The sequence below is a fragment of the Ranitomeya imitator genome, chromosome 3 (assembly GCF_032444005.1).
Source record: "Ranitomeya imitator isolate aRanImi1 chromosome 3, aRanImi1.pri, whole genome shotgun sequence".
Classification (NCBI taxonomy): domain Eukaryota; kingdom Metazoa; phylum Chordata; class Amphibia; order Anura; family Dendrobatidae; genus Ranitomeya; species Ranitomeya imitator.
The window spans coordinates 195,190,705-195,208,312 of NC_091284.1; positions in this window are offsets into that span (position 1 = coordinate 195,190,705).

A 17,608-nucleotide genomic window follows, 5' to 3' on the forward strand; every position below is an offset into this window, starting at 1 on the left:
TATATACTTTTCAGTATCCTGTTCCGTGATCTTGGGTTCTTGATGTACTCACGGTATTATCACATGATGTCACTTATATGGTACATGATCTTTTTTGTTTTTTGATTACATTTTCTAAATAAAATTATTCTAGATTACTTTTTGGCCTATTTTGACTCATAGTTCTCCTGTTTTCACAGGAATCAAATTAATAGCACAATCACAATCCCTATGAGGAGGTAGGGCACTGGATTTGGGCTCATCAAATACATCCTGGTAATCCGACAAAAACTCCGGGACTTAAGAAGGGGTGGATGGCGAAATAGACAAAAATGGAACATCACCATGTACCCCCTGACAACCCCAGCTGGACACGGACATAGATTTCCAATCCAATACTGGATTATGGACCTGTAGCCATGGCAACCCCAAAACGACCACATCATGCAGATTATGCAACACCAAAAAGCGAATATCCTCCTGATGTGCAGGAGCCATGCACATGGTCAATTGGGTCCAGTACTGAGGCTTATTCTTGGCCAAAGGCGTAGCATCAATTCCTCTCAATGGAATAGGATACTGCAAGGGCTCCAAGAAAAAACCACAGCGCCTAGCAAACTCCAAGTCCATCAAATTCAGGGCAGCGCCTGAATCCACAAATGCCATAACAGAATAGGATGACAAAGAGCAAATCAGAGTAACAGACAAAAGAAATTTCGACTGTACCGTACCAATGGTGGCAGACCTAGCGAACCGCTTAGTGCGCTTTGGACAATCGGAGATAGCATGAGTCTGTGTTCTTGCCGTTCAGCTTTGGTCAAAGTCCTATCACATTGCATAGGCTCAGGTCTATGCTCAGATAATACCGCCAAATGGTGCACAGCTTTACGCTCACGCAAGCGTCGATCGATCTGAATGGCCAAAGACCTAGACTCATTCAGAACAGCAGGCATGGGAAATCCCAACATGACATCGTTAAGGGCTTCAGAGAGACCCTTTCTGAAAATTGCTGCCAGGGCACATTCATTCCACTGAGTGAGTACAGACCACTTCCTAAACTTCTGACAATATATCTCTACCTCATCCTGACCCTGACACAGAGCCAGCAAGATTTTCTCTGCCTGATCCACTGAATTAGGTTCATAATAAAGCAATCCAAGCACCAGAAAAAACGCATCAACATCACGCAATGCCGGATCTCCTGGCGCAAGGGAAAATGCCGAGTCTTGAGGGTCGCCACGTAACAAAGAAATAATGATTTTCACCTGTTGAACAGGGTCACCTGAGGAGCGAGGTTTCAAAGCAAGAAACAATTTACAATTATTTTTGAAATTCAGAAACTTAGATCTATCCCCAAAAAACAAATCAGGAATTGGAATCCTAGGCTCTGACATCGGATTCTGAACCACAAAATCTTGAATGTTTTGTACCCTTGCAGTGAGATTATCCATCCAAGAGGACAGACCTTGAATGTCCATATCCACACCTGTATCCTGAACCACCCAGAGGTCTAGGGGAAAAGAAAGGCAAAACACAGTGCAAAGAAAAAAAAATGGTCTCAGAATTTCTCTTATCCCTCTATTGAGATGCATTAATACTTTTGGCCACCTGTACTGTTATGACCTGGTGGTTAGGACAATAATGGACCAGGTGGTAAAGAGCACACGGAAAGACCTGATAGTTAATAATAATAATACAGGACAAGCTCTGGGACGTGGGAACTCTGCTGACCGCAATCCCTAATCCTATCACACACACTAGAAATAGCCGTGGATTGCTCCTAACGCTCCCTATGCAACTCGTCACAGCCTAAGGAACTAGCTAGCCCTAAAGAAAGAAAAATAAAGCCTACCTTGCCTCAGAGAAATTCCCCAAAGGAAAAGGCAGCCCCCCACATATAATGACTGTGAGTTAAGATGAAAATCACAAACACAGAGATGAAATAGATTTAGCAAAGAGAGGCCCGACTTACTGAACAGACAGAGGATAGGAAAGGTGACTTTGCGGTCAGCACAAAAACTACAAAAAAACCACGCAGAGGGCGCAAAAGACCCTCCACACCGACTCACGGTGCGGAGGCGCTACCCCCGCTGCGTCCCAGAGCTTCCAGCAAGCAAGACAAAAATCAAAATAGCAAGCTGGAAAGAAAAATAGCAAGCAAGAGAAAATCAAGCAGGAACTTAGCTTCTGTTGGAGAAGACAGGTCACAAGAACGATCCAGGAGCGAACAGACCAATACTGGAACATTGACAGGTGGCATGGAGCAATGATCTAAGTGGAGTTAAATAGAGCAGCCAGCTAACAAATTAACCTCGTCACCTGTGGAAGGAAACTCAGAAGCCGCAGCCCCACTCACAACCACCAGAGGAAGCCCATAGACAGAACCAGCCGAAGTACCATTCATGACCACAGGAGGGAGCTTGACAACAGAATTCACAACAAAAACCCCTCTGTCCATCGCCACTTCTGATTTGTGCACCTCTAACACCTCTGCCATGTTGCCCCCTACAGCTCATGTGAGAACCATCTCCGCCGCTGTGTGCTGGGAATGCCTAAACCAAACGGTCTACAAGAGTTGCTTGCTTGGTAGCCAATATTTGCTCAAGGTTCTCATGTGGCATGATTTTTTGTAATTTTCCTTTGTATCGTGGATCCAGGAGGCAGGCCAACCAGTAATCGTCATCGGTCATCATTTTGATAATGGGGGAGTCCTTTTTTAGGATAGGCAAGGCATACTCAGCCATGTGGGCCAATGTTCCAGGTGTCAATTCACTGCTTGTGCTGGGATGAGGAGCACTTTCTTGCAAATCAACATCACTTGTGGCCCGCAAAAACCCTGTACCTGACCTTGCAACGCCACCAGTTTCTATTGCCCTCTGAGAAGCATCCAGCCATAAATATTCATCCCCATCATCCTCCTCCTCTTTATCCACCACCTCTTCCAGGAGAGTTCTCTGAGCAGACAATGGCTGACTGTCATCAAGGCTTCTCTCCTCCTCGGCCGCAGACTCCTGCTCCTTAATGTGCACAAACGTTGCATCAGCAGATGCATTAGTGGGATGTTCATGCTTATGATGGCATCGTCTGCACTTAATAGCCGTGTGCATTCCTCAAAACACTGAAGGACTTGACAGAGGTCTTGTAGCTTCGACCACTGCACACCAGACAACTCCATGTCTGCATCCAACTGCCTGCCCATGCATGTGTATCCTCCCACAAATAAATGACAGCACGCCTCTGTTCGCACAGCCTCTGAAGCATGTGCAGTGTGAAGTTCCACCTTGTTGCAACGTCGATTATTAGGCGGTGCTGGGGAAGATTCAGCGATCGCTGATGGTTCAGCATACGGCTGGAGTGTACGGGCGACCGGCGGATGTGCGAGCAAAGTCTTCACACCTTCAGGAGCAGGGCTGGTAACTCCGGGTAATTTTTCAGGAAGCACTGTACCACCAGGATCAAGGTGTGAGTCAGGCAAGGAATGTGTTTCAGTTCTGAAAGGGCTATGGCAGCCATACAATTCCTTCCATTATCACTGACTACCTTGCCTGCCTCAAGATGTACACTGCCCAGCCATGACTGAGTTTCTTGCTGCAAGTACTCGGCCTGTGTCTGTTGTCGCCCAAACACTTAATTTGTAGCACAGCCTGCTGACGCTAACCACTAGCTGTTCCATAATGGGACACCTCGTGTGCAACACTGGCAGCTGCGGATGGAGTGGTCGCGCGACTGCACTCTGTGGACGAGCTTTCACTTCTGGAGGAGGAGGAGGAGGGGTGGCGAATGCCTACAACCAACTGTTTCCAAGATTGTGGGCTAGGCAGAACTGTCCCACTATGGCTGTCCCCTGGTTATCCTTGGTTAAAGAATTCCCACACTGCACTCTTCCTACTATGGAATACCTTTTCAGACATTGCACGCTATTCTCCTTTCACCGGATCGCCACGCTGTCCTAAAACTGTTTTTGGTTTTGACAAACGTTTTTGACCAGATACGGGCCTGCCAGATGAAAGCTGTTGCGATGTAGATGGCTGCTACGGAACATCCTCCTCCGCTTCTGAGCTACTGGCAGCGGCACACTCTTCCCCCAATGGCTGTCAATCTGGGTCAACAACTGGGTCATCTATCACCTCCTCTTTAATTTCATGTGCACCTTCCTCTGTGTCACTGTGTAAGGTGCTATAGCGTTCGGGACGGGGCACCATAGTCTCATCAGGGTCAGATTCTGGCTCAGTACACTGCGAGGGCAAGGTAGTGATCTGAGTCAATGGAATAGCATAATAATCTAGCTGTGGCTGTGCATCAGTGCACTCCATGTCCGATTCATCTTGTAATGGGCTGTTAACAATTTCCCTTTCTAACCCAGGCACGGTATGTGTAAAGAGCTCCATGGAGTAAACTGTAGTGTCGCCTGCCGCATCCTTCACTTTTGGCTTGGGTGAAGGACACAAGGAAGAGACTTGTTCCTGACCGGGAACATCTACTGATGACTCGCTGCTTTTATATTTGGAACTTTCTGAAGAGGAGGCGAAAGAGCTAGAGGCTGAGTCAGCAAGGAAAACCAAAACTTTTTCCTGCTGCTCCGGCTTTAAAAGCGGCTTTCCTACTCTCAGATAAGGGAGCCTTCGAGGCCTTGTGTAGCCAGACGATGACGCTGGCTCAACACCTCGAGCCTTAGGTGCTATTTTGCTTTTCCCACTACCACCAGATGCTCCACCACCACCATCATTACCAGCTGGCAACGACCGCCCATGGCCTCTTCCACCAGACTTCCTCATTTTTGGGAAAATCTATCCAAAATAACAACCGTTATATATAAACTTGTTGAGAATTTAAATCTCCCTTTTTTTGGGGAGACTGAACCAAAACTCTGGCCCAGTGTATAACACTACACAATGTAAGTGGCAGAACGTGGCTGGCTGATATACGACAAACTAACAGAACTGACATAGATCCACTTTGTGACAATTTAAATCTCCCTTTTTTGGGGGGGAGACTGCACCAAAACTCATGCCCAGTGTATAACACTACACAATGTAAGTGGATGATCGTGGCTGGCTGATATACGACAATCTAACAAAACGAACGTAGATCCACTTTGTGACAATTTAAATCTCCCTTTTTTGGGGGGGAGACTGCACTAAAACGCAGGCCCAGTGTATAACACTACACAATGTAAGTGGCAGAACGTGGCTGGCTGAGATACGACAAACTAACAGAACTGACGTAGATCCACTTTGTGACAAGTTAAATCTCCCTTTTTTGGGGGGAGACTGCACCAAAACTCAGGCCCAGTGTATAACACTACACAATGTAAGTGGCAGAACGTGGCTGGAAGATATATGAAAAAATACAAGGACTGTAGTACAATTTCAATCTCCCTACAATGATCTCAGGACAAGTATGGCAGCAATAAAAAGGACTGCTGCACACAAAAGTGTGGACAAATAAACAAGATAACTGTGCAGAAAGGAGTAACAGGATTTTTGCTTTTAAAAAAGCAGTTGGTTTGCACAGCGGCGTACAAACAGCAATGCAGCTATCAGGGAGCCTTATAAGGCAGCCTAACAAGCTACAGAGCTGATGCACAAAAATATAAACTCCACCGTCCCTGCAAAAAAATGGTGGTGTTGGACAGTGGAAATCGCTACAGCACAAGCAGTTTCGGGGCTTAATCTTCTCTCCCTAACTATATAAATTCTTCTGATGCAGCTGCGGCAACCTCTCCCTATGCTACGATCGGCAGAAGTAAGATGGCGGTCAGCGTGTACGTCCCTTTATAGCCCCTGTGACGCCGCAGAAAGCAAGCCAATTACTGTCATGCCCTTTTCTAAGATGGTGTGGACCGAGACCTATGTCATTACGCTACCCACACTCTGCGTCCTCCTTCATTGGCTGAAAAATGGCGCTGAAAGCGTCATACGATACGAGACTTTGGCGCGAAGATCGCCGACCTCATGGCCGATCCCACAGTGGGATCGGGTCGGGTTTCATGAAGCAATCCTAAAAGTCAATATAAAAATGTATTAGTTTAAAATTTGCTGTGAAAAACATAGAATAAATTATCCTACAGTAAGTTGAACAGTGGCTGTATTCTGGAAGAAAGAAATATAAACTTATGACTTAATAAAATTACACTTGAATTATTCTAGTTATTAAAATGAACGTACATATGCTAAATATAGATAGAACTATTGTAATAATATCAGAGTAGTAATTTAATAACATGAAAATCATTTTAGAAATTAATATTAATAAACTATTCATGTTATTATTAATTTAAAAGCATACCAGCATGAACGCAACCTAAAATGACAGTAGAAAATAGACCATTAATATGTAATATAATCAAGAAACAAAATTAAACATTAATGTAATCAAGACACAAACCTATTAAATGACAATTGCCGGTATAATAGCATGGGTTTATAATCAGTATATTAATTATCACAACCAGGAAACGAGCCATGGGTACATTTCCCAAATATAAATAGTAATAATAATAATTTTAATAATAAAACTAGGTACTTTTACAGTACCTTACATTTCTTTGTGTTATACAAATTCTTTCCACAATTTGATGGGATCTTACATAGTTGAATAACATAAATATCTCCAAAACTATATTAATCCTAGATATTTCAGATGTGTTATTATAGCTATAAGCATTTAGGAAAAAAAATTAAACATCAAAAAGAAGACTGATTTGTTAATGAATTACATGTACATTCTCTTTTCTTAGAGAACTGTGCAAGGGCCAACTTCCCTTTTTGTGATTTTAAAACTCTCTGACAGGTTTCCCCAAAGTTTAGCTTGCAGAGAGATTCAGCAGAGGACTGCTCTTTGGCTAGCCTATTATTAGGACTATAGAGGAAAACCTTTTTGAATGGGAACCTGACAACTGATACATGTTGCCCAATCCATTGGCAGCATGTGTCAGACACTGGTGCATGATATCAGCTGTTTAGCTCTTAAATGAATGAGCTTTTCATAGAAAAATATCTCCACACAGGGGATTAGTTGGATAAGCGGAAGCCTGGGGCTTCTCTCCACCACTGCCAGTGACTGACAGATTTCTAGCTATACAGGCATGCAGGGAGATACCTGTTTCTTCAGGGCAGCATGTGAGGAGAATCTGCCTGTCTGACTAGTCTCCCAAGTGGTTAAGCCCCAGGTGGCTGTTAGACAATGTACGTCTACTAAACACATACAGTGGGGGAAATAAGTATTTGATCCCTTGCTGATTTTGTAAGTTTTCCTACTGCCAAAAACATGAACTGTCTATAACTTTAAGGGTAGGTTAATTTTAACATTGAGAGATACAATATCAGAAAATAAAATCCAGAAAATCAAATTGTATAAATCATCATAGACCATAGATAGTTCATAGACCGGCACAAAGCTGGAATGGGCTACAAAACCATAAGTAAGATACTAGGTGAGAAGGAGACAACTATTGGTGCAATAGTAAGAAAATGAAAGAAATACAAAATGACTGTCAATCGACATCGATCTGAGGCACCATGCAAAATCTCACCTCATGGGGTATCCTTGATCATGAGGAAGGTGAGAGATCAGCCTAAAACTACACGGGGGAAACTTGTTAATGATCTCAAGGCAGCTGGGACCACAGTCACCAAGAAAACCATTGGTAGCACATTACGCCATAAAGGTTTCAAATCCTTCAGTGCCCGCAAGGTCCCCTGCTCAAGAAGGCACATGTGCAGCCCGTCTGTCATTTGTCAATGAACACCTGGATGATTCTGTGAGTGATTGGGAGAATATGCTGTGGTCAGATGAGACAAAAATTTATCTCTTTGGCATTAACTCAACTCGCCGTGTTTGGAGGAACGGAAATGCTGCCTCTAACCCAAAGAACACCATCCCCACTGTCAGCCATGAATGTGGAAAAACTATGTTTTGGGGGTGTTTCTTTGCTAAGGGCACAGGACTACTTCACCGCATCAATGGGAAAATGATGGAACCATGTACCGTAAAATCCTGAGCGACAACCTCCTTCCAGGACATTAAAATGGGTCATGGCTGGGTCTTCCAGCAAAACAATGACCCAAAACATGCAGCCAAGGCAACAAAGGAGTGGCTCAAAAATAAGCACATTAAGGCCATAGAGTGGCCTAGCCAGTCTCCAGACCTTAATCCCATAGAAATCTTATGGAGGGAGGTAAATCTCCAAATTGTCAAGCGACAGCCTTAAAATCTTAATGATTTAGAGATGATCTGCAAAGAGGAGTGGACCAAAATTTCTCCTGACATGTGTGCAAACCTCTTTATCAACTGCAAAAAATGTGTGACTGCTGTGCTTGCCAACAAGGGTTCTGACACCAAATATTAAGTCTTATATGCCAGAGGGATCAAATACTTATTTCTCACTGCAAAATGCAAATACATTTATATAATATATGCAATGTGATTTTCTGGATTTTAATTTTGATATTCTATCTTTCAATGTTAAAATTAACCTACCCTTAAAATTGTAGACAGTTCATGTCTTTGTCAGTGGGCAAACTAACAAAATCAGCAAAGGATCAAATACTTTTTTCCCCACTGTATGGCTCCCCTATACTTTTTAATTCTGTGCCACAACAAGCTCTATTTTTCCCAGTTTTTGACCTGGCAAACAAAACTTGAAAACATATCTCTTCAAGAAATCTTACAGCCTGCACTGACCCCACGGTCACCTCACTACAGCCTGCAATTACCCCTAGCTACCTCACCACCACCACCAGTTCTTCCGCAACCCTCGCTACTAGGGTTGAGCGACCTTGACCTTTTTAGAGTCGAGTCGTGTTTCGCGAAACCCGACTATCTTAGAAGTCAAGTCGAGTGGAATCGGCCGATTATGGCGAAAAGTCGGGTATCGCCCGAAACACGAAACCCAATGCAAGTCAATGGGGGAGCATAGTCGGCAGTGAGTGGAGGCCAGGAAAACACCTACACTGCCCATTTTAATGGCAAAAACATCCTTTCTTGTTACAGAAGCTTGTCAATCGTAATTTACCTTATAATAATTGGAAGGCATTTGAAATTGGGGGTCATTTGGCTAAAGTTGTGGCAGGTAGGGCTGGTTCAAGTAATTAGTGGGCCCAGTAAATCTGGACCACTTCACGGCAGTGGAGCAGGGAGAGGTAAGTATTTCAACTTTGCAAGTGCTGTGATCCTGAGCAAGCAGGGGGGCCCACTCGTTGGCATTGGCACTGGCACAGGGCCCCTCAAAGTACAGCGGTGTGTTTGCACGGCGGGGGCGCCTCCCACCGGCAGCAACACTTTTGCGTACTATGAGAGGCCCTGTGCCAGTGATGTCGCCAACTAGTATTCCTCCCCCCACCTGATGAAGGAACCTGCACTTTCATCTGCACCTTCCTCTTTGTCCCCGTGTAAGGTGGTATGGTATGCGGGAAGAGGAACCTGACTTTCAGCAGGGTCACAATCTTGCTGTGTAGCGTGCACGGGGAATTTTGCGTTATGGGTCAATGTACCAGCAGACTCATCTATCACTGGCTGGGCAATGGGCAGGATGAGGAGGAAACACAGATATAGGCCCAAAGAATAAAGTTGGCTAAATGCAGTTCAAAATTGGTAACACAGGACTAACCAGGGGGCATTGCAGTGGAGGACAACTGGAATGAGAGGCTGACACAGAGAGTAGGCCCAAATCAGTAAGTAGTCGAAATGCAGTTCAAAATTGGCAACCGTAGTAAACAGGCGGCACAGCTTTGTTCAGTGGAGGAGAACAGCAAGGAGTGGCAGACACCGATAGTAGGCCCCAACCCAACTAGTAGGCCAAATGCAGTCTAACATTAACAACTACTTAACGAGAGCCTGAAAATGGAATTTCAGGACAGGAAACCAGGAGAACAGCAAGGGGTGGCAGACACCGATAGTAGGCCCCAAACCAACTAGTACGCCAAATGCAGTTGTTCCATTTAACCACAATTTAATGAGAGCCTGAAGATAGAAGTTCAGGAAAGGCAACCTGGAGAACACCTTGGAGTGTAACACACCATCTCTCTACACCCCATACCCAATTTGTAGGCCTAATGCAGTGTAGTTTTCAACAACTACTAAACGAGAGTCGGAAGATCGAAGCAATGTGGACGAAACCTGGGGAACACCTTGGAGTGTAACACACCGTCTCCCTACACCCCATACCCAATTTGTAGGCCTAATGCAGTGTAGTTTCCAACAACTACTAAACGAGAGCATGAAGATCGAAGCTCAGGAAAGGCAACCTGGAGAATACCTTGGAGTGGAACACATAATCTCTCTACACCCCATACCCAATTTGTAGGCCTAATGCAGCGTAGTTTCCAACAACTACTAAACGAGAGCATGAAGATCGAAGCAATGGAGAGGAAACCTGGGGAACACCTTGGAGTGGAACACACCATCTCTCTACACCCCATACCCAATTTGTAGGCCTAATGCAGTGTAGTTTCCAAGAACTACTAAACGAGAGCCGGAAGATCGAAGCTCAGGAAAGGCAACCTGGAGAACACCTTGGAGTGGAACACACCATCTCTCTACACCCCATACCCAATTTGTAGGCCTAATGCAGTGTAGTTTCCAACAACTACTAAACGAGAGCATGAAGATCGAAGCATTGGCGAGGAAACCTGGGGAACACCTTGGAGTGGAACACACCATCTCTCTACACCCCATACCCAATTTGTAGGTCTAATGCAGCGTAGTTTCCAACAACTACTAAACGAGAGCCGGAAGATCGAAGCTCAGGAAAGGCAACCTGGAGAACACCTTGGAGTGGAACACACCATCTCTCTACACCCCATACCCAATTTGTAGGCCTAATGCAGTGTAGTTTCCAACAACTACTAAACGAGAGCATGAAGATCGAAGCAATGGAGAGGAAACCTGGGGAACACCTTGGAGTGGAACACACCATCTGTCTACACCCCATACCCAATTTGTAGGCCTAATGCAGTGTAGTTTTCTACAACTACTAAACGAGAGTCGGAAGACCGAAGCAATGTGGACGAAACCTGGGGAACACCTTGGAGTGGAACACACCATCTCTCTACACCCCATACCCAATTTGTAGGCCTAATGCAGTGTAGTTTCCAACAACTACTAAACGAGAGCATGAAGATCGAAGCAATGGAGAGGAAACCTGGGGAACACCTTGGAGTGGAACACACCATCTGTCTACACCCCATACCCAATTTGTAGGCCTAATGCAGTGTAGTTTCCAACAACTACTAAACGAGAGCATTAAGATCGAAGCAATGGCGAGGAAACCTGGGGCACACCTTGGGGAGGCAGACACCGTTAGTAGGCCCTACCAAAGTTGTACCCCCAATGCAGTTTTAAAATTCCTAGAGGCTGAAAACAAGACTATTGACGCTCAGCTTTTTTCAATGGAACACAGCTGAATTGAGTGGCGCAGACAGACACAGGTAGTAGGACTTAAACCAAAAATGTGGCTCACTGCTTCTTAAAAAAGTTACAGGGGTACACAAGCAGCAGTGCTCTGGGCAGTGGAGGACAATTTCAATAGTGGACCGCAGACAGACTTTGTACGCCTACTATTAAAAAAAGGATGCTCTATGCAATTAAAAATAGGTTCCAGGGGTCCATGGGCAGCAGTGGTGTGGTCAGTGGACGAGTATTGGAAGGAGGGACCGCAGACAGGCGTAGTAGGCCTAACATAACAAAATTAGGCTGTAGACACTGTAAAATTGGTTCCAGGGGTACACGGGCAGCAGTGGTGTGGTCAGCGGAGGAAAATTGGAATTAGGGAATGCAGACAGACTTTGTAGGCTGTCCCCTGTGGACCATGCATCCAACACATTAACCCAGTGCGCCGTAGTGGACACGTAACTTTTTGTGGACATGCCTACTGGTCCATGCGTCTCTTGTCAGGTGCACCTTTCTACTGTTTGATTGCCTGAGTGCTATGACAATGCAGACTTTTTCATGCCGGTGGAGAGCTGGGATGGCTTTTCTCGCAAAAGAAATGTCGACTGGGTAGCTTGAACCGTTGCACAGCGTAGTTCATCTGGGCTTTCTAAATATAAAACAAAGAAAAAAAGGAGGCTACATGCACTTTCAACTGGGTTCCAGGGGTACACGGCCAGCATTGGTCTGGTCAGTGGAGAACTATTGGAAGGAAGGAACGCAGACACGCTTCGAAGGCCTAACATAATAACAGATGGCTGTAGGCAATTTTAAATTGGTTCCAGGGTTACACAGGCAGCAGTGGTGTGGTCAGTGGAGGCCTAGTGGAAGGAGTGACCGCAGACAGGCATCGAAGGCCTAACATAATAACACATGGCTGTTGGCAATTTTAAATTGGTTCCAGGGGAACACGGGCAGCAGTGGCCTGGTCAGTGTAGTAGTAGTAGAAAGAACGGACCGCAGACAGGCATCGAAGGCCTAAAATAAAAAAATTGGGCTGGCTGTAGGCAATTTTAAATTGGTTCCAGGGGTACACGGGCAGCAGTGGTGTGGTCAGTGGAGGCCTAGTGGAAGGAGTGACCGCAGACAGGCATCGAAGGCCTAACATAATAACACATGGCTGTAGGCAATTTTAAATTGGTTCCGTGGGTACACGGGCAGCAGTGGTGTGGTCAGTAGAGGCCTAGTGGAAGGAGTGACCGCAAACAGGCATCGAAGGCCTAAAATAAAAAAATTGGGCTGGCTGTAGGCAATTTTAAATTGGTTCCAGGGGTACACGGGCAGCAGTGGTGTGGTCAGTGGAGGCCTAGTGGAAGGAGTGACCGCAGACAGGCATCGAAGGCCTAACATAATAACACATGGCTGTAGGCAATTTTAAATTGGTTCCGTGGGTACACGGGCAGCAGTGGTGTGGTCAGTGGAGGCCTAGTGGAAGGAGTGACCGCAAACAGGCATCGAAGGCCTAACATAATAACACATGGCTGTAGGCAATTTTAAATTGGTTCCGGGGAACACGGGCAGCAGTGGCCTGGTCAGTGTAGTAGTAGTAGAAAGAATATACCGCAGACAGGCATCGAAGGCCTAAAATAAAAAAATTAGGCTGGCTGTAGGCAATTTTAAATTGGTTCCAGGGGTACACGGGCAGCAGTGGTGTGGTCAGTGGAGGCCTAGTGGAAGGAGGGACCGCAGACAGGCATCGAAGGCCTAACATAATAACAGATGGCTGTTGGCAATTTTAAATTGGTTCCAGGGGTACACGGGCAGCAGTGGTGTGGTCAGTGGAGGCTTAGTGGAAGGAGGGACCGCAGACAGGCTTCGAAGGCCTAACATAACAAAATAGGGCTGTTGGCAATTTTAAATTGGTTCCAGTGGTACAAGGGCAGCAGTACAATGGTCAGTGGAGGCCTAGTGGAAGGAGGGACCGCAGACAGGCTTCGAAGGCCTAACATAAAAAAATAGGGCTATTGGCAATTTAAAATTGGTTCCAGGGGTACACGGGCAGCAGTACAATGGTCAGTGGAGGCCTAGTGGAAGGAGGGACCGCAGACAGGCTTCGAAGGCCTAACATAACAAAAATGTCAATACAATGGTATTGTCAGTGCCAGGCATTGAAGGATGTCAGCGCATAGACTAAACATTGGTGGAGCTGTGAGAGATAATTTTGCAAGTGGTAGAGCACTGTTTGAGCTGGGGGGGAACTGTCTTGTGGCCGGCGGTACAGGCCCAGGGCCCCTCATATTACAACGGTGTGTCTGACGTTGGGTGCGCACCACCACCGCCAGAGACACTTTATTGTACTATGAGGGACCCAGTGGCAGTGCCGTCGACCAAAAGCGGGCACCCCCACCTCTTCAGACAAACAGCACTCTCACGGGTGCTGGCGCCAAGTGGCGATACCACGGCCCCGTGTGGGGAGTTTGGCCATTTAGTGAGGTGTAAACATGTCGTATGCTGGACAATCAGGTGCAGAAAATTACGAGATTGGAAAAGTCATTCAGAATAGTCCACAGGCAAGACCTTTTCATAGGAAAGCTAGGTGTCAGCCGGGCAAGGTGGGGCAAAAGATTTCGAAATCCAGTTGTGGTTCATTTTAATGAAGGTTAGGTCATCTACATTTTGGGTAGCCAGACGAGTCCTTTTTTCTGTTAGTATTGAACCTGCAGCACTGAATACTCTTTCTGATAGGACACTAGCTGCCGGGCAAGCAAGCTCCTGCAATGCATATTCTGCCAATTCTGGCCAGGTGTCTAATTTGGATGCCCAGTAATCAAATGGGAATGACAGTTGAGGGAGAACGTCGATAAGGGATGAAAAATCGTTTGTAACCATACTGGACAAATGTTGTCTCCTGTCACTTTGAATTGATGCTGCAGTACCTGTCCTGTCTGCGGTCATAGCAAAATCACTCCACAACCTGGTCAGAAAACCCCTCTGGCCAACGCCACTTCTGATTTCTGCCCCTCTAACACCTCTGGACTGCTGGCCCCTGCAGCTCGTGTGAGAACGATCACGGGCGCTGTGTGCAGGGAATGCCAGAAGCAAACGGTCAACAAGAGTTGATTGTTTGGTTGCTAATATTATTTCCAAGTTGTCATGTGGCATTATATTTTGCAATTTGCCTTTATAGCGAGGATCAAGGAGGCAGGCCAACCAGTAATCGTCATCGTTCATCATTTTAGTAATGCATGTGTCCCTTTTGAGGATACGTAAGGCATAATCCGCCATGTGGGCCAAAGTTCCAGTTCTCAAATCAGCAGTTGTGCTTGGTTGAGGGGCAGTTTCAGGCAAATCCACGTCACTTGTGTCCCTCCAAAAACCAGAACCCGGCCTTGCCGCGCCAACAATTTCCAGTGGCCCCGGAAAAGCTTCCTCATTAAAAATATAATCATCCCCATCATCCTCCTCGTCCTCTACCTCCTCCTGTACACTGCCCTGGCCAGACAATGGCTGACTGTCATCAAGGCTTTCCTCTTCCTCAGCTGCAGACGCCTGATCCTTTATGTGCGTCAAACTTTGCATCAGCAGACGCATTAGGGGGATGTTCATGCTTATTATGGCGTTGTCTGCACTAACCAGCCGTGTGCATTCCTCAAAACACTGAAGGACTTGACACATGTCTTGAATGTTCGACCACTGCACACCTGACAACTCCATGTCTGCCATCCTGCTGCCTGCCCGTGTATGTGAATCCTCCCACAAAAACATAACAGCCCGCCTCTGTTCGCACAGTCTCTGAAGCATGTGCAGTGTTGAGTTCCACCTTGTTGCAACGTCTATGATTAGGCGATGCTGGGGAAGGTTCAAAGAACGCTGATAGGTCTGCATACGGCTGGAGTGTACGGGCGAACGGCGGATATGTGAGCAAAGTCCACGCACTTTGAGGAGCAGGTCGGAAAACCCCGGATAACTTTTCAGGAAGCACTGCACCACCAGGTTTAAGGTGTGAGCCAGGCAAGGAATGTGTTTCAGTTGGGAAAGGGAGATGGCAGCCATGAAATTCCTTCCGTTATCACTCACTACCTTGCCTGCCTCAAGATCTACAGTGCCCAGCCACGACTGCGTTTCTTTCTGCAAGAACTCGGACAGAACTTCCGCGGTGTGTCTGTTGTCGCCCAAACACTTCATAGCCAATACAGCCTGCTGACGTTTGCCAGTAGCTGCCCCATAATGGGAGACCTGGTGTGCAACAGTGGCAGCTGCGGATGGAGTGGTTGTGCGACTGCGGTGTGTGGACGAGCTCTCGCTTCTGCAGGAGGACGAGGAGGAGGAGGAGGGGGTGCGAACGGCTACAGCCAACTGTTTCCTAGACCGTGGGCTAGGCAGAACTGTCCCAAACTTGCTGTCCCCTGTGGACCCTGCATCCACAACATTCACCCAGTGTGCCGTGATGGACACGTAACGTCCCTGGCCATGCCTACTGGTCCATGCATCTGTTGTCAGGTGCACCTTTGTGCTCACAGATTGCCTGAGTGCATGGACGATGCGCTCTTTAACATGCTGGTGGAGGGCTGGGATGGCTTTTCTGGAAAAAAGTGTCGACTGGGTAGCTCGTAGCGTGGTACAGCGTAGTCCATCAGGGCTTTGAAAGCTTCGCTTTCAACTAACCGGTAGGGCATCATCTCTAACGAGATTAGTCTAGCTATGTGGGCGTTCAAACCCTGTGTACGCGGATGCGAGGCTAAGTACTTCCTTTTTCTAACCATAGTCTCATGTAGGGTGAGCTGGACTGGAGAGCTGGAGATCGTGGAACTAGCGGGGGTGCCGGTGGACATGGCAGACTGAGAGACGGTGGGAGATGGTATTGTTGCCGCCGGTGCCCTAGATGCAGTGTTTCCTACTACGAAACTGGTGATTCCCTGACCCTGACTGCTTTGGCCTGGCAAAGAAACCTGCACAGATACTGCAGGTGGTGCGGAAAATGGTGGCCCTACACTGCCGGAAGGGATGTTGCGTTGATGACTAGCTTCATTGGCCGAGGGTGCTACAACCTTAAGGGACGTTTGGTAGTTAGTCCAAGCTTGCAAATGCATGGTGGTTAAATGTCTATGCATGCAACTTGTATTGAGACTTTTCAGATTCTGCCCTCTGCTTAAGGTAGTTGAACATTTTTGACAGATGACTTTGCGCTGATCAATTGGATGTTGTTTAAAAAAATGCCAGACTGCACTCTTTCTAGCATCGGATACCTTTTCAGGCATTGCAGACTGAGCTTTAACCGGATGGCCACGCTGTCCTCCAACAGGTTTTGGCTTTGCCACGCGTTTTGGGCAAGATACGGGCCCGGCAGATGGAACCTGTTGCGATGTTGATGCCTGCTGCGGCCCCTCCTCCTCCGCTTCAGAACTGCTGCCGCCTGCACCCTGTTCCCCCAATAGCTGCCAATCGGGGTCAAGAACTGGGTCATCTATTACCTCTTCTTGTAGCTCGTGTGCAACTTCGTCTGTGTCACCATGTCGGTCGGTGGTATAGCGTTCGTGATGGGGCAACATAGTCTCATCAGGGTCTGATTCTTGATCATTACCCTGCGAGGGCAATGTTGTGGTCTGAGTCAAAGGACCAGCATAGTAGTCTGGCTGTGGCTGTGCATCAGTGCACTCCATGTCAGATTCAACTTGTAATGGGCATGGACTGTTAACTGCTTCACTTTCTAAGCCAGGGACGGTATGTGTAAAGAGCTCCATGGAGTAACCCGTTGTGTCTCCTGCTGCATTCTTCTCTGTTGTTGTTTTTGCTGAAGAGGACAAGGAAGCGACTTGTCCCTGACCGTGAACATCCACTAACGACGCGCTGCTTTTACATTTTCCAGTTTCACGAGAGGAGGCAAAAGAGCTAGAGGCTGAGTCAGCAAGATAAGCCAAAACTTGCTCTTGCTGCTCCGGCTTTAAAAGCGGTTTTCCTACTCCCAGAAAAGGGAGCGTTCGAGGCCTTGTGTAGCCAGACGACGAACCTGGCTCCACAGCTCCAGACTTAGGTGCAATATTTTTTTTCCCACGACCACCTGATGCTCCACCACTACCACTACCCTCATTACCAGCTGACAATGAACGCCCCCGGCCACGTCCTCTTCCACCAGACTTCCTCATTGTTTTAAAAACGTAACCAAACTAACGGTATTTGTTGCTGTCACACAACTTACACAGTGAGCTATAACTTCAGTATGATTTAGCTACCCCTTTACAGGTGGGTGAGACCACAACGA